A 22,106-nucleotide genomic window follows, 5' to 3' on the forward strand; every position below is an offset into this window, starting at 1 on the left:
TTTCCTTCTAGTTGAAGAGTCTCTCCTCAGCCAGCCTTCCTGTGGTTCTGGGTGATGTCTGTTCCGTCTTTTAGTTGTATTTTTGAAGTGGTTGTTTGCGGCAGCAGTCTCCGGTGTTTACCTATGCCTCCATCTTGCTCTTTTTCCAAGCCTATATTTCTTAAAATAACTTTAACATAACTTTTATTTGCTCATCATAAAAACTGAAATAAATTTATATGTCTGAATTTGATAAACTCTATAAAATATGTAACCTATGAGGAAGAGGTATATCTTACATTGGTGCAGGCACCAAAGTTGTTCTTTTGTCCTTCAGATGACTTTCATTGAAGTTCGGTGATGCCATGGCAAGATCATATTGCTCTGTCTAACCAGCTTTCAGATTGATGGAGAATTATCATGTCAAATTTGTGATGGGAAAAATTCCATTTTCATTGATTGTCTTATGATATAGCTAAATCATTCTGTCAGCTAAATAATTCCTCATTTGTTAAAAATGGAGAAAAGTATTAAATCAATGATGCAAGCTTAAATTTTAAGACACTAGAAAAAGAAAATTAAATTAAACCTAACATAAACAGAAGAGAAGAACTAATAAAGACAAATCCATAGTCAATGAAATAGGAAGCTGAAAGGATGGAGAAATACAATGAAACAGAAAGTTGCATTTTAAAAATAATCTATACTATTGGTAAACTTCTAGTCAGATTGATAAAAGAGAGAGAGAGAGAGAGAGAGAGAGAGAGAGAGATAAAACACAGTATCAAGAATGGGAGAGCTGAAAAATATGGTATTTAAGCCATATTGGCTTTGTACATGCTTAAAAATTCTCCAGAAGGGTAAAAAGTGTTAATAAAATGGTTACTGTTGGGGGAAAAAAAAAAGAGAAAATGGACACTATCTACATTTTATATGTTTTTTTTAAAAAAATATATTTTATTGATTTTTTACAGAGAGGAAGGGAGAGAGATAGAAAGTTAGAAACATCGATGAGAGAGAAACATTGACCAGCTGCCTCCTGCACATCTCCTACTGGGGATTTGCCTGCAACCCAGGTACATGCCCTTGACTGGAATCGAACCTGGGACCTTTCAGTCCACAGGCCGACGCTCTATCCACTGAGCCAAACCGGTTTCGGCCATTTTATATGTTTTTAGTTTGAATTCTACACTACGGTTTAAAAATAAAGTAATAAAAATGAATAAAGCATATATAATATAAATACAAATATAGAAGAAAGATATCCCTGAGATGAAAAAAAAACGTACCTAAGAGGAAAGAAAGAAAAAAGATGGATGCTAAATAAGGATTTGGATGAAGTTAATTATGAGGCAAATTGACTAGACATTTAATTAATGTCCTTAAATCTTTCAGACATGCATGAAAGATGAACAAATGACTATAAAACAAGTTATGAAAATCTTGAAAACATACTCATTAAAATGTATTAAAAATATTCAGATCAGTGTACAACTTAGTAGCTATGGATAACATTATTAAGATAATTACCATCCTTATGAGGAAATAATTATAGAAAACAGACTGTAGCTATATCACTGTGACCACAGTATACATGAAACAGAGACATATTTCTTGTCTTTAGCAGGCTAGGGATTCTTGATGAGGACAATACCTAAACACAGGAAATTTCAATGAAACAAGCTGAAATATGGCAGGAGGTGCCTGCATGATTAGGAAAGGTTTCAGCAAGGAGATGGTCTATGAGGTGAGACTAGATCAGGGGTGGGGAACCTTTTTTTTTCTGTCAAGGGCCATTTGGATATTTAGAACATCATTTGCAGGCCATACAAAATTTTCAACTTAAAAAATTAGCCTGCTATAATTGCTCAAACATTTAGTTAACTCACCCCTAATGCCTGGCAGGGCCAGACCAAATGATTTTGCGGGCCTTAAATGGCCCACGGTGGGACGTTCCCCATCCCTGACCTAGATAGTGAGCAGCAATAAAATGGAGGGGTTCCTTTTCTAGGATAAGTTGGGAAGGAGCAAAGGGAGGGAATGAGACAATGCAAAAATCAGCCCAGAGGAAAGAATTCCACAGGCGAGAATGGGGAAGATAAAGTTAGGGCATAAGAGGAGGCACGAATATGGAGAAACTGAACACTAGACTGGAGTTTGACTTTCTTTCAGGTGCGCGATGCCACTAGAAGGTTCGAGCAAGGATTAGCCCTGCACAGTGAACAGGATGGATGGTAGCACTGAGAGATTGCAGGCAGAGACCAATTAGGAAACTGTTGTAATAAAATAGTGAAGTGGTGACTACAATTCTGGACAAGGGTGTGGCTGTGGGATTGGAAAGGAAGGCATGAATCCAAAATAGATTACTTCATAAGACTCAGATGCGTAGGAGAAAGGAAGGAAAGGGAAGAATCAAAGATGTTTCCTGGGTTTGAGATTGTCTTGCAGAGAGAATGATAGTACCATGGACAGAAATGATAGAATCAGGAAGAGATGCTGGCTTAGGGGAGGAGGGAGAGGGGAGTTTGACTTTTAAAATATTGTGTTGGAGTGGTATATTGGGTATCAAGTAAAAATGTCCCAAAGAAATTAGAAGAGAGATCAGACTTGGATAATTTAAATATGGAAGTCATCAAGGGACGGTAGGATAAAGAGGGACATTAGCCTAGTTAGGTTGAGGGGGCAGCTGATGGAGTGGCCCATGCAATAACGGCTAACAACGCATTCGTAATTCCAGCACTAATATTTTCTAATACTAAACCACCAAAAGAAAGAGAAACATTAAAATAACCCAACACTTCAAGGCAAACACATTCTGACTTTGTCTGAGTATACTATATATTTTTAAACCAGTTGGGCTCAGTACATTTTACTTCTAGTTGTTGTTTTCTTCTCAATTATCTCAATGTGCAGAGCCCACCTCTGCCCCCACCCCAGGGCTTCCTCTCCAAGAAGTGATTAAGTTTGAGTGCGCTGGCCCTTGCCTTCCCTGTGTTCTTGGTTGCTTGAGTGTTCTTTTTATCCCGTTCTGTTTAATTACCATGCAAACCCTCTGTTGAGTTTTTAATTAGCAAGATATCTTCATCTGAAGACTGGAAACCCTGGGCGCTTTCAGCATATATTAGAGAACTAAAATATGAAATGAAAGAAAACAGAGTTTTAGCCAACACAAGCAAGTGACTCATTTCCTTGTGAAAACATACAAGGTTTATGTTACTCTGGCAACGATATTCCAGAACAGCGTCCCTCCCCTCCCCGGTTAGAGTTTTATGTGTTCCCGTTACAGTCTGTGTTCTACAGTGACCTAATGTGGAACCAAGGCCCTTAGTGATTCATGAGACAAGAGAATTGTGCTTTCATGTCGATAGCTATCTCCTTTTGACCGAAGGAAGAAAAGTTTACTTTGTGCAAAGGGAGGAACTGTAAGAAGAGAGAAAGAACTCCGGACTGCGTGCTGTCCTAGGGTATAAGTGTGGTCCTGCTGTGACTTTCAAAACACCACAACTGCTTCCAGTTTGTTAGAATTCTAAGTGTCTGTTTTACTAAAGGCAGCTGATTAAGTCATAGTGTGCAACCTGTATGTGTGTGGCACAGGGAAATGAAGATTTAGAGGCCCATTGCGCAAAGGCCCCAGATTTTTCTTGGGACTCATATCATGGGCGGGAATTTCAGAATGCTTAGGGCCAACATTTCAACCCCGATCACAGCAACTCTCCAAAGCAGAAATGTGGATAGCAAAAACAGTTGCTCTCATCTTTTTTTCTTCCAGGTTTGAAGCTCTCTGTGGTACTTGAAAAGAAGTGGAGAGAACCTTCCATTTATTAGGCTCTTACTGCTGATGTTATTTTAAAATTATGGTCTGGAATAAAGGGGGAGGTTTCAGAATTTTAAGTTGAGAGATTTTTTGTGAGTAGCATTATGTTTTCATTGAAAAATAAGTAAATTTCATAGCTATTGGAATGAAACAGACCCAAAATTACTGATGCTATGAAGAGTTTTCGTGTCTTTCTCATACTTACCACCTGTTTGCAAAAGAGATTTTTCAGCTTTGCTCAGTCGTTTTCCCCTCAAAAGGTGTTGTGCCAGTTCTCTTGGCTTTGGAGAGAGAATAGAATATATAGATAGGAATAGTGGGAGGATGAAGGAGAACAATTTTATATATATATTCCTACTTATATATTATGTCACAGTATATGATGTCGATTTATATCATGAAAGGTTAGGAGAGGGAAGATAAGTTGAAAATAGTAGAAAAGGCTAATGGTAGAGAAGGAGATTTTTTGGAGGGTTTGACGAGAAAGAATCAGGAATGGATCATATATGTGACGGTGACAAATGGAAAGAGAGGAAAAAAATAGGATTTTAAGAATTGCTGGGACTCATGTATCTTCATCATAGTGTGTTTCCTAATACAAGAGAAGGACCTGATTTATTTTAAAATTGAAATTAGAGCCCTAACCAGTTTGGCTCAGTGGATAGAGCGTCGGCCTGCGGACTCAAGGGTCCCAGGTTCGATTCTGGTCAAGGGCATGTACCTTGGTTGCAGGCGCAGCTGATCGATGCTTCTCTCTCATCGATGTTTCTAACTCTCTATCCCTCTCCCTTCCTCTCTGTAAAAAATCAATAAAATATATATTAAAAAAAAGAAATTAGACTTGTTTTCAGGAATTGAATATTTTAAAACACAATTCTGCTCTGAAACATGAATCATATGGATCATGGAATTGCAAACAATAAGAAAATTGTAATTATTTAAAAAAATTGTTTGACATACTTGAAATTATTCCTACTAGAAAGAGAATCTTAACTTGGGGAATATTGAGTAAAAATTTGTATTTCTTTCTTTCTGTGTGTGATACCCAAATATTAATGTATAAAGCAAGTTAACAACAATGTATTTTGGTCCAAACACACCCTTTCAGTGCTGTCATCAAGAAGGTGGCTCTTCTATGAGTGACCTTCTCTTCCAATGTAAACAAAGAAAAGGCATTTGGAGCCATTTGAAGTTGTAGTCCGTACATTATAATATTTTTACATGAGTTTTTTTTTTAAATAAAACAATTTACTGATTTCTTTTTATTGACTTTTCTTGTTTCAAAAACATCAACTATGCTTCTGAGTATTATTATTTAAAAGAAAAAGTAGTCCATCAGTGGAATTGTAGCTTTTAAAATTACAAGTAGAATTCCCCATAGGAATACTGATGGAATATTTTCTTTTTTAAAATTAATAATTCAAAGTAGTGGCAGATATTTTCAATTGGTTCAGCAATGTAAAATGAGAAAGCTAAACTACTTGCTGTGCGGGATCAAGAAAGCATGTTTTACATTTTAAAAAAATTGTAATTGTCTACCATGAGTGGGTCAAATCAAAGAGCATGAATGTGTAAGAATCAAATAATTTGTATATATTTCAAGCTTGAAATATAAAATATGAATGAATTATAATTGGCTACAGGAATTGAAATTTGATGGAAATAAACACTGATCAGAGCCTTGACCATCAGCCTTAAAAAAGATGTTACATGCCACAATATATTGTCTATGAATGCATTATTAGTATTAATGGGCCAATGAAATGTGTCAGATTCCCTATTCATTATGCCAACTATTTGTTGGCCTAAATATTATTAAATTTCACAATAATACTGCCAAATTTGATAAGCAATATTGCTTATGAAAATTTAGGAGACTATTCTGGTGATTTTATTCTATAATAAATTTTGACTATGTCTATATGATATGAGAACGGATAAGACTGAGGGAAACTCTGGAATCAAGGACCAAACAAGCACATGACTAAGTTAAAAATTATAATTGTGATTCAATACATAACATAAAATTTATCATCTTAACCATTTTTAAGTGTACAGACCAGTACTGTTTAACATACATTGTTGTGAACCAATCCCCCAAACTCTTTTCATTTGCAAAACTGAAACTCTATACCCATTAAAGGACTATTCCCCATTCCTCCCTCCCCCAGTTCCTGCCAACCACCATTCTATCTTCTGTCTCTATAAATTTGACTACTCTAGATAACTTATGTAAGTGAAATCATATAGTGTTTGTCTTTTTGTGACTGTCTTGTTTCATTTAACATAATGTTCTCAAGATTCATCCATGTTGTAGCATGTGTCAGAATTTTCTTTCTTTATAAGGCTGAATAATATTCTATTCATGTCTAGACCATATATTGTTTATCCATTCATCCTCAGTGGACACTTGTGTTTCTTCCATCTTTTGGCAATTGTGAATAATGCTGCTATGAACATGGGTATGCATATATTTCCTTGAGACTAGGCTTCCAATTATTTTAAATATATACCTGGAAGAAGAATTGCTGGATCATAATAGTAGTTTTATATTTAGTTTTTGAAGAACCACCATACTGTTTTTTCCAGAGCAGCTGGAAAAAACCTCCTTACTGTCAACCCACCAGGATTCCAATTTCTCCACATCCTCACTTCAAAAATGCTTATTTTCTGCTTATTGGCCATCCTAATCAGTGTAATGTTGTCCTTTATTAAATTTAACTAAATTCAGACATTAACATTACTAAATAGAGCTAAGCCTGTTGTACACGTGGGAAGAGCCATAACTCAATTTTTGCTTAAGTAGCTTCTTCTTCTTTTTTAAAAAATGTATTTTTAATTGATTTCAGAGAGGGAGGGAGAAGGAGAGAGAGAGAGAAACATCAGTGATGAGAGAGAATCATTGATCAGCTGCCTCCTGCACACCCCTTACGGGGGATCGAGCCCACAATCCAGGCATGTGCCCTTGACCAGGAATCGAACCTGAGACCCTTCAGTATGCAGGTCAAAACTCTATCCACTGAGCAAAACCAGCCAGGGCAGCTTATTCTTTTTAAAATTTATTTTTAACAGTGAGATATGTGTTATGTAATAACACATTTTAAAATACAATTACCTCACACTTAGGAGTCTATTCATTTATTGCTGAGCATAACAAACTTAGTGCCTTAAAACAACAACAATAATTGACAATCAATCATTTAGCACAGGAATCAATGATCTGTGCAAAGTCTCTGCAGTGGATGTGTGGAGGCTGGAATATTCTGAAGACTTGCTCACTCACATGTCTAGTGGTGGATGCTGGCTGCTGGCTGGAACTCCAGTCAGCTAGGACTATGGTCAGAAATGCCTACGTTGGGCCTCTCTAGGTAGGTGCTTGCCTTCCTCACAGCATGGTGACTGGGTTCCAAAAGGAAGTGTCCCTAGAGAGAGTTAAGAAGCAATTACATTATCATTCATGTTCTAATCTCAAATATCACCTGGTGTTCCTCTTGCTGTACTCTATTATTAAAAGGTCATAAAGGCTCACCCAGGTTCAAGGGTGGAGGCTTAGACTCTACCTCTTGATAGGGGACTTGCAAGGTTCTGGAAAAGCATGTGCAATGAGAGGTATCGTTATGGCCATTTCTGGAAACCACACTTTGCCGTACTTAGTAATTTGCTACTAAACCAGGCAACTGTATGCGGAAGCATCTTACTCTAACACTAAAAATAGTTACGTTTAGTCTAGCGATAGACTACAGACACTTGGAATTTTTTGTGTGCAAAAATTGTCCTCTATTTACATATCTATATATATAAAAGCCTAAGTGACCATTATGGCAGAATGACCGGAATGACTGGTCGCTATGATGCGTACTGAGCAGGAGGCAAGTGAGAGGTTAGGGATGAGCGGTCCTGGATTGTGAGAGGGATGTCCGACTGCAGGGATCGGGCCTAAACCAGAAGTCAGACATCCCCTGAGGGGTCCTGGATTATGAGAGGTCAAAGCCGGGGGGGGGGGGAAGAGGGGGAGCTCCCCCCCATGCACAAGTTTCATGCACCGGGCCTCTAGTGTACAAATAGAGTCTGTCTGTCTATCTTGTCCCTGTTCTATGGCCCTCATGTAGGATTTGCAGGCCCAAAGGAAGAGTGTAGCTGGAAGACCACATATCACATATATAATAGTTTCAAATCAAGTTAGCAACATGTTCAGTGGAACTGTTTCTATTTTCTTACCTTGACACATGTTTCTTCATAACAACCTGGAAGGTCAGATTTTAACTTAGAATTTTGGAAGCCCACATTCTATGTCAAAATTGATTGGAAGAGACTTCCCTTGACTGCTGGACCTTGTTTTCTTTTCTTTTCCCCTTCCCAGCTCCATCCAACACATTGAAGGACCTCAGACACACACATGAGGACAACCCAGGTTGTGTCCAAACCTCAGCTACAATCCCATACTTCAAGAGACTGTTCTTTGGTCACCCCTCATGGCTAGCAGTGCAAATATCAGAGCTGTAGACCACCTCCCAAAAGATGAGGCATGGAAAGTGCCTGTGTAGACCTTGGGAGCCTACATGGCATCTGGGGGCCATTTGTATAGGGCATTCTAGGGTCTGAAGCTGACTGAATGAGATCTAAATGTGGGGACGCTGGCTCTGAGTGACCATGTCCACTCTACCCATTCACATAGGATGGAGGAGGGCCAGCGCAGGGCTCTCTGAAGCTCAGGAAGCAGAGCCTGGAGCCTGGTCCGAGGGTAGTACTTGTGGGAAGGTAGGAGAGAGAGCAGTGCTGCTCTCTGTTCTGTCCCTCGCCCTGGGCTCTGTTTAAAGTGTCATTGTGCAGCCCTCTTTAATCGTCCCCCATTTCTTCTTTCAATCTTTTTTCTTTCTTTCTCCTCTTTACTTCTCTTTCCCTTTTGTCTTTTACCTCCCTTTTTATTTTCTATTTTCTTTCTAGATCTTCCTAACTCCTCTTTTTTTTTTTTTTTTTTAACTTTTGTGACACCCTGCCCTCAGTTAAATGCTGGGACTTTGCTAGAGGGCTTGTTGTGTGATAACACCAATTGCTGGGACTGAGGTGGCTCTGCCCCCATGGTGATTCCCGGTGGTTGGAGCCTGAGCGTGCGTTTTGGTGTGGCTGATACACTGCTCAGAGTTGGGGCTTTAAAAACCAAGCTTTGTCATACAGGAGCCATTTTATTTCAAGGTAACTAAGAAATGATTTGCCCTCTTAACCTCTAACATGCAGGAGCAAACAACTTTTATTAGAATCGGTGACACTTGGAGAGGATGTTTCAAAAGAGTGAGTCAAAGCTGTTTGTATCTTGTGAAAAACATTCTTTATCCTGGTTTTCAATTAATTTAATTTAACTATCTTACCAGTGGCTTTGGGTCCAGTTCCAATTGGTCTCTCCAAAACTAATATAAACAGAATTAATTACTTCACTATTCACCTCCTTTTCTCCCGTCAAGCTTCCTTTTCGGCTTGAACTATTTTGCTATCGTATACCTAACAATTTATTTCCTGCTCCACAACTAAAGGTTATTTAGTTTCTACTGGATTCATACACCCTCCATGTCCAGATGGGTGATGCTAATTGGTAACAAAAGTACATATTCCAATCAATTGCATTTTATGTCATTATCTTCGCTGGCAAAATTATAAAGCCTAAATGCTGTCATACACCTTCCTATATAAAAATGAACAAATAAGAAACAAAGTCATATCTGGGCAAAAACTCTTCAATATTAATCAAAGAGCAAAACATGTTAGCTTCACCATTTTTCCATTTAGATTTTAAACTGGGCAGAAGCTTCTGGAGTCTATAATTGCTTATATCCAGAATCTCTGGAACACAGTGGATATTCAAGACTCAGGGCACTGAAAAGTGAAAAAGAAAATTGATATAAAAATAAATCTAACTATCAACCTCTAATCCCCAAAGGGATAATATAGACTTTGAGAAGTTAAGCATGGAAGCATTGGGCCATTACAAAATGTTTCAATTTTTCTGATATGACCTGCCTCATGAATTTTAACTTTTGGTTACTTTTGAGATGTTATGTTTTTTTCAACAAATAATACTTATTCTTACTTTGAGTTTTCATTGTAGAAAATTTGGAAGAGTAAAAAATCATTAATAATTTCATAAACCAAAGGTACCATTTATTTCCGTGCACTTATATATTTTCTTATTTAAAAATGCTATATTTTCCCATGACAAAAAAATCCCCTTCTAAAACAATATTTATACATAATTTACAGCAATATCTAAAAATATTTTTATAAGTTGCAAATGGTAACAAAATTTCAAACTATGTATGAGAATTCAAAATGGAAAGTAATTTTTTCCCCTGGAAAATATGACATGTATTTTTATGCCACTAACTGTGTTCCACCCCAAAGAAAATATTACTAAAAACAAATTAAGAAGAGAAAGATTGAGAAAAAGAAATGAAATCTTAATAAGAGAAAAAGAGGATGAGAATGAAGATTTAAGTATCTCTATTGAATTTATTTTGAAATGACATCTTTAATCTCTGAGAACTCTTTATTTTTTGATTGCATATTTTTCTTAGCATTGCATCCTCATTTTTTAAATGCAGCTTGTTCTCTAATATTTTTAAAGTTGAAAGTTATTTTCTCTTTCCTTCATTAGCATTGTTTTTTTTTATAGTCAGTCATTTTATTTTTTCATCATGCTTATGAACAAAGAACAAAAAGACACACTTGCTTAGCGGAGGTAACTGAGCTGAATTTTCTTTGTAGGTGTCTAGATCTGTTGAACCAACAAGTTTCTGCCATTCATGGAGAAATTAGTGTGAATATGAGAAGAGAGTGGCCATTGGAAAGCTTTATTTAGGGTGTAAGTTCAGAAAACAGGCAGGCAAGTAGACCAACTCCATCCTGTTTTGTGCCAGTCGAGGCAGCCTTGTTCTGGAGTGCTTCCACCTGCCACGGCCCTCCTCTCTAAGGCCCTACTCTCTTCCAAGTCAGTGGGTCAGTTTCTTTGGATATTAGTTCTTTGGTTTTATCCTGGAAGCAAACATTGAGACTCTCCTAGGAAAGGCAGGAGAGGGGTGAAGAGGGGCCTAATTGTATAGATACTATGTAAACAACCCTTGATTTAATCATCTTGATTTTTGTCCTTCTTCCTAGTTTAAAGGCTCCAAGCTTGGAACGTCTCCTTGGCTTTGTGACTGAGGAAAATGACTCCTCAGGCAGCCTTTTCAAGTGTCCATTCTGCCTTCCCCCTGAGATTTATGAAAGGCTCTGGCTGCCTGGTGCTTCCTTCTCTCCTTCACACCACTGTTATGCACTTACTCTTTTTTGTGCTTCTTTGCTGTCCTTACCTCGAAATATTCTGTCTGCCGTGTTGAAATGGAAGCTTACCACATATTAATGGTTACTTAGTGTTCTATTATATAGATGGACTGTAATTTGCATAAATAAACTCCTATGTCTGGGTAGTTGTATTATTTCAATTGTTTGGTTCTTACTCTTATATATGTGTCAAGGAAGACAAAAATGTTATTTTAAGAGATAGTTGCTAGGTTTTTCTGGGTGTAGCTGAAATAGGCTGGATGAGTCAATTGGATAGCTACACTGTTCTTCATAAGAAATAAGATTTGGGGGAGGAGAGGGTAAATGAGCTGGGGGAGAGAGAAGAAGGTTGGAAGATTGAGGAGTCCCCAGCACAGCCAGAACCGAAGCCTAAGAAACATAGACAGGAGTAGAGGAGACTTTGTCAGGAGAGGGGTGTCAGGTTGGCTGTGCGCTGCAGCCTTGTGCCTCTGTGGCCTCACACCTGCAGCGGAGCCTGCTATTGCAAACCTAGGGAGGGAAGGGGTTGGGCAGTGCCCTGCAGTGGAGGCTGACATGATGCAAAAAAGAAACACTGGGAATGAAGAATGCAGCAATAATACGTACCTGAAACCAGAGGTACTAGAAAAATATAAGCTACTCCCCACCCCCACCCAATACATACCTATGGTTCTCTACAGGCATTGGGAGAGGGACTGGGTTTCAGGAGACACAAGGATTCAGGAGATATCGTACTTGCAGTGCTACTTCCCTATATCACGCTTCTTCCAATCCACCTCAATCTCTTCTTATTTGGGGTCACTGTGTCAGAAAAGCTTTTCCTTTTCATGAGAAAGTTTTCAGGAGGCCTTCAGTGAGTGGGGATGAACTGCTGACCTAACCCTAATTCCACGTATAAGGGCTGAACTTGGCCAAGAGGGTGGCCTGAAGGACCAGGTTCATAGCCTTTGTATCAATTACGAGGCTAGACTGTGGTGAGATAAAGTTCAACTTACAGGAGCTTATAAAAAAGAGGGAGAAGTGATTAGCTGATTTAAATTAAAGTCCTAGGGTAGGCTAGGCTTTAAGAGACACTTAATCTTGTCTCTCCTTTGATTGTCATTCAAGGGTTCAGAAACTGGCTGCAGATGTTCCTGGCCTGGCATGTATACAAAGCAACACCCAGAGCGGGAAGAGAGGACATCTCCCCAGACGTTTCTCTTGAGTGGAAACTTTTCCCAGAAGCCCCAGGAAACCTCTCATAACCTCTCTCATTGGTTACATGTTCATTCTTAAATCAGTCTCTGTTCTCAATGGCTTAGGTGGATCCTGAACCAGACAAGAGATATGGGATCACCACGACTGAGTAGAGCTGGGAGGGGGGAGAATGGATGTTAGGGAGACAGTCTTAGTATAGGCCGGGCTGCCCTCTTCCATCTCTGATACCGGATGATAGGATCTCACCAATTAAATACAACTTTCTTTACCTCCTCTCTCTGATTCCAGGCCTCTAAGATAAAGTGGCGGCAATTAAGCTTAGTTTATTACTCTCCAAGCCCACTACTATTTTCTGACCCCAATAAGTGTTAGTTTCTAGAACTCCTTAGATTCTCAGCGTCAAAATGGTTGTCAAGAAATTCCCATTGTCTCAAAAACTTACCAAACGTTTTTAACCCCATGAACACCACTCTTCATCCTCTGTGTTCCTGGTTGTCTCTGGGATGTTGCCATGACAATCCTATGCCCACTCCTCCATGAAGACTATAGTTTGATAACTACCAGAGGATAGAACCACTTCAATGTTGCTAGATATTAGCAATTGCCTTTAAAAGAGGTTGCACCAATTTATACTCCCACAAAGAAGAAATGGGTGCTTGTTTCCTAACACATCCCTGTCAACATTGTGTATCATCAAGCTTTGTGATCAGTGTGAATTTTATAGATTGAAAACCAGAATTATTAATTTTGTTAAAATCTTGCTCAGCTACAGTACATCTTCAAGTGGTTTGTGTGTATGTAAAGAACCCCTGCCTGAAATATTTTCTAAGCCCTTGTATACCTAGGACTATCTATTGTCTACATGCATGAATGACAAACCCAAAAGTTCTGGGTTTGCAGAATAACTGTATCTTGGTTGTTGAAGAAATTTGTGAGATTAGGCTGGTTTTTATCTTTGTACATAACTTGATATTGTTATGCGTCCTTGAAAATTCTGGGGCCTTTTTCTTATCATTTAGACTTTTCCCAGAATTTATTTATTTTAGGTATAAGAGTGTGTGTGAGTGTGTGTGTGTGTGTGTGTGTGTGTGTGTACACATTAGTTTCTCTCAGGAACATTTCCTCATATTTTAGTTTTATTATTGCCACTGTCTGTTCTTCCTAGTTTCTTCTTCAGTAAAATTCCAGATTTCATAAGTTATACCTTGGCTTGCTGTTTTCTGTGGCTATTTGTCATTTAATATCTGGACCACTTTTTCTTTACTAACTCTCCTAGCATAACACATACCCTTCTTATACATCTTAAAACTTATTAATAAAACACTATAGCATTTTGGTTATTTATTCACATATTTCATTATAAAGACATTTAAAAATGTTATTCTTTGGAGTCATGCATTTAATAAGTACAAAGACAAGACGCTTGCAAAGGCATTCAGTTGTCCATAACTAAATACAAGTTTTGAAGCATATAAGCAGATTTCCCCCAGAGCCCTTCTTTGTCAAAGTCTAGGTTACATGCACAATTCTTATATAAACATATCGAAGTGAGGGATTAAAGGCCAATATGGGTGACATGTGTTTAACATTATACATTGTACCAATTATGAACTTTATTTCAAGATTAAGTAATTAAATGTTAGATAGCCACACAATTCTTGCAAACAATCATTCCTTGCTTCTTATATACCATTGTCAACATTTATAAATAAAAGACTGGCTTTCATGAATCACTAGAGTAGATAATTGTGGGTGAATTGGCCAGAGCAATCATGTGGAAACCAAACCCAGATGAACTCTAGTGTATTTCATAGCTGGAACATAGCAGACAGTCTAAAACAGCAGTTCTTCATCTTGTTGCACATTGGAACCGCTTCAAGACACAGTGCCCACTTCAAGCACGTCCAACAGCCTGGACATACTGACCATACTGTACAATGCATATGCCCTTTGATATAGCAGTTACATTTCCAGGAATCTGCTCCATACACATACTTGCATGCATGCACAAAGATTTATTTTCAAGATATTTATTCATCCAACAATATTCATATATTCAGGGGCAGTGCTGTTCTAAATGCTGGAGATAGTGAAGTGCCTGTTCTGAGGAATATTACTGTCCATGGGAAGATATACATAATAAACACAAGTAGACGTAGTAACAAAAGGTTATAATTGTTAGGCAGGAAATTCAAATATGGTACCCACTGAGACCCTTGGGAACTTCTCTTTCTCACACAGGACTAGGAAGACACTATTTTCGGCTTCTGTCTGCTTTGACTTCCCATGTTATTTCCACTCTACTGTGGAAGCCCATGAGGGGGAAGAACCCCTGTGAGTGTCTCCCCCTAAAATTCCAGGAGAGAGTGGGACTATATCATGGGAAGCAAGGAAATCTTTTTTATTCCTACACTATCCCAACCTTATCTGTGGTTTTTTAAAAAAAAAATTTATTTTTATTCTGGTAAAACACTCATAATAAAATTTACCATTGTAATCATTTTAAAGCACACAATTCTGTGTTATTAAATACATTTACACTGTTGTGCAACCATCACAATCTATCTCCTGAATGTTTTCATCATCCCAAATTAAAAACTCATACCTATTATAACACTAACTCCCCATTTTCCTCACCTCCAGCCCCTGACAATCACTATTCTGCTTTGTGTCTCTATGAATTTGATTATTCTAGTACATCATAAAAGTGGAATATTACAGTATCCATTCTTTTGTGTCTAGCTTATTTCACTTTGCATAATGTCCTCAAGATTTATCCAGGTTGTAGTATATGTCATATTTGTCTTCCTTTTTAGGCCTGAATATTATATGTGTTTGTATTTTGCTTATCTATTTATCCTTAGGTGGACATTTGGGTTGGTTTTGACTGCTTTAATAGTGCTGTTATGCTGTTAGGAACATGGGAGTACAAATATATCTTTGAGATCATGCTTTCAATTATTTTGTAAATGAGTCCAGAAGTGGGATTGCTAGATTATATAGTAATTCTACTTTTAATTTTTATTTTTGTTTCAGGAACTGCCATACCATTTTCCACAGCAGCTATGCCAGTTTACATTCCCACCAACAGGGAAAATGATTCAAATTTCTCCACATCCTCATCAACAATTATTATTTTCTGTATGTTTTTAATAGCAGTCATTCTAATAGGTGTGAGGTGATATCTTATTGTTGTTTTAATTTGCATTTCCCTAATGATGACTGATGTTGAGCATTTTTTTATATACTTGTTGGCCATTTGTATATTTTTTTTTGAGAAATATTCTTTGTCAATTTAAAAAATTGGGTTATTTGATTTTTGTCATTGATTTTATGAGGTTTTTTTTTTTTTAGTGTGTCTTGGATATTAACCCCTTATCTAACATATGATCTAAAAATATTTTCTCCCATGCTCTAGGCTGTCTTTTCATTATGCTGACTGTCTTTTGATGCATAATCTATTGATATATTGATTTATGAGAGAATTATACTAGAGTCTGATCATGATAGAATATTTATTAATTTCTCCTCATAGTTCTCATATTTTGTGTTACTTAAAGTTTTATTGCTGGCTGAGTGAAGTTTTTTATTGATTGCACCTTTAATCAATGGAAAATATAACTTTATTTTCTCATTCTAAAAATGTATTAATAAAATTGAATTTTGTCTGATATTGTATTAACAATTCTACAGTTGCTTTTAAAGTATATTTTAGATTAGAAATATTTTTTTCTCAGAAGTTTGATAAACCTCTATAATGTGTTCTCACACTTGGTATTGACAATAAAAAATCTGCTATCAATCTGAATGTCTTTTTTTATGTTATTTTTTTTTCTTACTGGAAACAGAATTTTCTTGGTAGCTCTGAAGTTATCACTGATGTTTCTACATGCTACATTTCAATAATTCTTTTGCTTTGCTCTAGTGATCTCTTAAATCAGAGAAACCAAGTATTTTTTCCTCTTAAACCAAATCTTTCTTGAGCTAAAATTTTATTTGATTATTGTATTGATTACTTGCTCCACCTGCCCTCCACCTTCTCTGTTCTTTCCCCGGATTTCCTATTAGATAGATGTTGGACTTCTGAGCCTATCCTTTATGTCTCTCACAAAGCTCTCATACTTCCCACAGCTTTGTTCTTTAAGCTGCACATGACAAAGTCCTTAGATTGGTATTCTGGATTAATAAATTATTCTTAATTGTCAATGTTCACCTATTCAAGTTAGATGTTGTATTTTTGATATTATCAATTAAATATTTAATTTATGGGAATTTTCTGTTTTATTTGTTGTTGTTGTTGTTTTTTTCTTTTTCAAGGAATACATTGTTCTCTCAAATCCCTTGGACACAAATTTTACTTATTTCAAAGTCTTCTTCTTGCTATATTAACTCTTTTTTCTTGAGGATAAGTTCGTTTGCTAGTGGAGTTTTAGGCCTCTTTTTCATGACATTCATTGACTTCCCTCAAATATTTTGGGGATTCTGCTCACCTGTGTATTTGCAAATCCCTGCTTACTGACCTTTGAATATTGGCTCTGCTATTGGCCTTACCACTGATCATTGTAGATAGGGACAGAAGAAGCGAAGCTGACACAAAGGTATACTAATCCCTGTCTTCTTATTAGGCATGACAAATTATAAATATTTAGAAAAAATAAATCAAAGGCAAAAGGAGTCAAGAAATATGCCATTGTATAACCAAGGAAAAGGTAATGCTAGAAAATATACACACACACATGCACATATTCAGATTTTAGCCTTGGAGATCAGGACATCAGAACAGACATCAAAGAAAAGGGGATGAAGAGATCGACAGGGACGAGGAATTAACTGATGATGAATTTCAAAATAAGTTGCATATTTGCACGACTTATTGAAATTATTACATATACACTTATTATTACTTTTAGAATTTGAGAGGAATAAGAGTGTTATAAAGACAATACTATCTTGTTTTAAAGGAAAATTCAGAAAAGCATTAAAGGATAAATTTATTTTCCATATCTAGAAAATACTTTGGAAAGCATTACAAAAATTATTTTTGAACTCCCCCCCAAAAATGGATTAATCATCATCAAAGCTTTGGCAAGATAAACTTTCAGTGGGCCAATCTGACATACTTCTTTTGACAGACACTGATCAAGATGATACATGGAATACATTAAAGAATTGTTATTAATAGCTCATTGTCCACTTGGTGGGTCATAAAAATGATTTAAACTTTGAAAACCATCTTCTTATGTGTCTCAGAGATAAAATATTGTGGGGCAGTTAATGGTCCTCAGGGAATTGCAGGAACATTGGATGGGAAACTTGTCTTTGTACTAAATGACTTGATAGAGAGAATAAACTTCATCTGCTGCAGGAGGGATTTATATTAAAGTTTAGAAACCCCTTTTCATCTAACTGTGAAACATTGAAATATGTGCCATCAGAAATCATGGTGGCCCATCCATTGGAACATTGTGAGAATGTGGGGAATTATTGTTTCTGAATAACATAAATGCATAGGAAACAATCTGAAAGACACTACTACTGAGAGTGAGGTTCTAGATTCGCACTTCACTTTAATAATCTAGATCACAAAATAGAATGGGAAGCACAGATTGCACTCCCAGGCCTCTGTACCATCACAATCGTTCTAAGAGGCAGGTGGTCCAAGTGATGGGCCACCTCGTTTCATGTTTAATAGAGAGAAGAAGAGTATCAGGACATTGAGAGACTAAATGGAGTGAGGTTACCTATGAAAACATTTTTGCCTTAGAAACTCAAGTTTCAAAATTGCTTTAATAAAGTTGAACACTAGTTAGAAACCAATAGAACACAGCTTCATAGCAATAAGTGGAAAGTAATAATAATAATAGCAAAACACTTCTATGTCACTCACCAGATACCCTTTCAAATGTTAAGACTGGAGGGAAATAAAAAGAGCATATATAATGTAGGATGGTATGTTCTCAGCTTATACAGGGGGAAAGAGTTGAGGTTCTCATTTAAGGGAATATTAAAAGCTTTTATTTTTATGGCATTCTGCTGAAGGACTAAAAGTTGGTAATATATCTTTGTATTTTTAAAGACAGAATGCTGCCAAAAAAGTGATAGGTATGAAGACTACATAAGAAAAATAAAACATTTCAAAAAATCAGCTGTTAGGCATTGTGTCACTTATAACTATGTGACACATTATTTAATCCTCACGATAATCCGTATAGGTAAATGTTATTATCACCATATTGTGGATGAGGAAATTGTGGATGAGGTAAATGTTATTATCACCATATTGTGGATGAGGAAATTAATCCACAATATTATCACCATATTGTGGATGAGAAAAGAAAGCTCATATGCATTTTGTTCCAGTTATCTATTTCTGAGTAGCAAATCTCTTAAAGGTATAAAACAGCAGTCAGTTTAATATGTCCAGATATCCAGGTTAAATATGTACTCTTTCTTATTATTTAACTTACACTTTTTTAAAAAAAATATATTTTTATTGATTTCAGAGAGAGGAAGGGAGAGGGAGAGAGAGATTGAAACATCAATGATGAGAGAGAATCACTGATTGGCTGCCTCCTGCATGCCCCCTACTGGGGATCGAGCCTGCAACCCAGGCATGTGCCCTTGACCAGAATTGAACCCAGGACCCTTCAGTCCACAGGCTGACTCTTTATCCATTGAGCCAAACCAGCTAGGGCTAACTTATACTTTTGATAAGTTAAATAATTGGTGATCAATAAAAGCCTGAGTGGAAAAAAGTGAAGGTTATAAAATTATACATTTCCTACAGATTATTGCTAAGAGAAAGCTCATATGCATTTTGTTCCAGTTATCTATTTCTGAGTAGCAAATCTCTTAAAGGTATAAAACAGCAGTCAGTTTAATATGTCCACAGGTCCTCCTGGCCAGGAATTAGGCATGGTGAGTAGGAATGGCTTGTCTCTGCTCCACAATGTCTGGGTTCTCAGCTTGGAACCTTGAATGACTGGGCCTGGAATCATTGTAAGCCTCTCTCAGATTCCTGGCACCTGGGCTGGGAGGACTCAAAGGGCGGGCTCAGCAGGGTCTAGGAACTACAGGTCCCGTGCATGGCCTTGCCATGTAGCTTGGGCTTTGCCCAGCATGGTGGCTGGGTTGTAAGAGGGCATCCTCTGAGGGAGCACCTGGAGGGTGAGCATTCCCAGAGAACCAGATGGACACTGCATGGCCTTTCCTGGTGCAGCTGGTGAAGTCACGTGGCACCACTTCTGCCTCATTCCATTGACGAGCAATGAATACCCAAGGCCAGTGCACATTTAAGAGAGGGCAATGCCACTCCAGCTCTTGATGTGGGAGTGGCAAGGACACATGCAGAATAGCAGGTGGAATGTAAGCAAGATATTATTATTATTTTTTAAATATATTTTATTGATTTTTTTACAGAGAAGAAGGGAAAGGAATAGAGAGCTAGAAACATCGATGTGAGAGAAACATCGATCAGCTGCCTCCTGCACAACCCCCACTGGGGATGTGCCTGCAACCAAGTACATGCCCTTGACTGGAATTGAACCTGGGACCTTTCAGTCCGCAGGCCGACACTCTATCCACTGAGCCAAACTGGTCAGGGGAGTAAGCAAGATATTATTGCAATCACTTTCAAATTAAACAATCTGCATGCATATGAGCAGTGTTGGATGAGAACACAAGGAAGTAAAAACCCTTTATCTGGACGGATTGTAGTGTGTGTGTGTGTGTGTGTGTGTGTGTGTGTGTGTGTGTGAGTATACCTTTAAAAATTTCTCTTGTAAAATATTCTTTTGCAAACACATTTTAAAATGAAGTATGTCTCTTGGAGGTATGAACAGTTATAATCTGACCAGAGATGCTGGCTCCATTTTCTGGTCCACTTATCATGCCCTCCTGGTAGAAGTGGAAACAGTAGGACCTATTTCCTAAACGAAATTGAATTTAGGAGAAAAAGGCACAGGAGAAGTGTGGCCTAAGGTACATGTGGCTTATATGTCTTCAGGGTTATGACTATGACTTATCAGAAATGGGGTAAACTGTTGCCAAAAGGATTTAGTTTAGATCCAAAGAAGAACCCCTGGTACAGTAACGTTTGTTAGAAACTCCAATGAGTTTTCTGGAGGAAGATTGTGAAATCCTTTTTATTGTCAGTCTCACTTGAAAGTTTGCAAAAAGAAATGTGATTTACACGGGAAAAACAGGACAACTGATAGCCTATTAGTAGTCAAGCAGATATTCTGCCTTAACCTTGGGAGGCCTAGGGCTCTTAGCGAGTGCTGCTGGACTAGACTTACCGTTGCAGAGGAAGGTGTAGAAGGGAAGTGTTCTAAACTCAGAGGTAGATTATTTTACTCTGTGCTTCGAGTCTAGAATTTTCCTGAATCATGTCATGAAGATGGTTGAGTGTTGTGGTGTTGGTAAAAGGATTCCCATTGCCTGTGTTTAGAAAAGCACTGCCTAGATTTTGCCCAAATATTAGTTATGAGCTGCGTCCCCCTCCCCCCCCAAGACTTGGTGATTTTTAGGTGGATTCTGCTGCTTAGTTTTAGTGAGCCAACATAAATGTGAAATTAAAACCATAGGACTAAGTGTGTGTGATGAACAGAACTTGGGTCTGTGTTGAGTAGCCTCACTTAGAGGATTAGTGAGCTTGAAGAAACAGGGGCAGCCATCAATGAGAACTTTGTGCTCTGCGGAAACCACCTACATAAATATTTTACTAGTTGAGATAATAACAGATTCTTAGAATAACTATTCTTTTTACTATTGCAATCAAAAATGATTTGATCTATAAAATCCTAACTATAAGTTTACCTGTAGTGACTTAAGCAGTTAGACACATCAAAAATTAACTTTGTCTCTTAGAACAGTACATGGAATAAGGGGGGATGCATAGCTCCCTTTTATTGGAACTGACTATTTTCCCAGTTATGGTGAATATATTTTGCAAGTAATTTTTCAAAGAGAGTACTTTAAGAGTTCATACATATACTGTTATTGATTTTAAAAATAATTCTTAAGAAACCAAGAGAATTATATTTTGGAAAAGGCGCTACAATTCGAGAATTTCTAAGAGTATAAAATATAGATGAGCTGTTATTGTGATATGCTATCCCCCTCACTGTCCTTCATGCCCACCCATATTTCTACCCCTCATTTATCCTTGAAGGAAGAACAAGGAAAGCAGTTTAATCCTCAAGAAGAGAGATTATAGTTAATTACAAGGCAGAAGAGCCGTCCTTGAGAGCGGTTAAGTGGCAAGTGCTGGTGCCTGTGAATATCCTTTTCATATTTGAAAGTTGGATCAGTTCCCAGGTCCAGCTAGGAAGATGGACTGCAAACCTGTCACTCTGCTCCAAAAAGAACTGCTCAGTGTTGGAGGACTTATCAGTCAATGCCCTCCTCACTCTTGGTCAGCAGAGACCAGGAAATCTTAGCTGAACTGAAATGACCCCCAAAACAGGCATTGTCCCCTAGGGAAGAGACAGAATTGGTTTGTTCTCTGGATTCCACCCAGCCTCACGACTCTTGTTCTGTCTGCCTATAGATCAGTGGTTCTCAACCTTCCTAATGCCATGACCCTTTAATATAGTTCCTCATGTTGTGGTGACCCCCAACCATAAAATTATTTTCATTGCTACTTCATAACTGTAATTTTGCTACTGTTATGAATCATAATGTAAATATCTGATATGCAGGATGTATTTTCATTGTTACAAATTGAACATAATTAAAGCATAGTGATTAATCACAAAAACAATATGTAATTATATATGTGTTTTCCGATGGTCTTAGGCGACCC

General features: G+C 37.5%; 1 long non-coding RNA gene across 2 annotated transcripts in view; it reads left to right on the top strand.

The window, feature by feature from the left end:
- The window catches only part of LOC106724937, a 26,236-nt gene extending 10,805 nt beyond the window's left edge, over positions 1-15,431 (top strand). Inside the window, exon 3 of one of the 2 annotated variants that reach the window (XR_001360762.1) lies at positions 15,338-15,431. This is a non-coding gene — a long non-coding RNA (uncharacterized LOC106724937). Of the gene's footprint in view, positions 1-10,939; positions 11,251-15,337 lie in introns of those variants that run through there. The other variant, XR_001360761.1, reaches the window with a different exon arrangement.
- Positions 15,432-22,106: the final 6,675 nt, after the last annotated feature.

This window comes from Myotis brandtii, unplaced genomic scaffold (genome assembly GCF_000412655.1).
Source record: "Myotis brandtii unplaced genomic scaffold, ASM41265v1 scaffold125, whole genome shotgun sequence".
In the NCBI taxonomy this organism is placed as follows: Eukaryota; Metazoa; Chordata; class Mammalia; order Chiroptera; family Vespertilionidae; genus Myotis; species Myotis brandtii.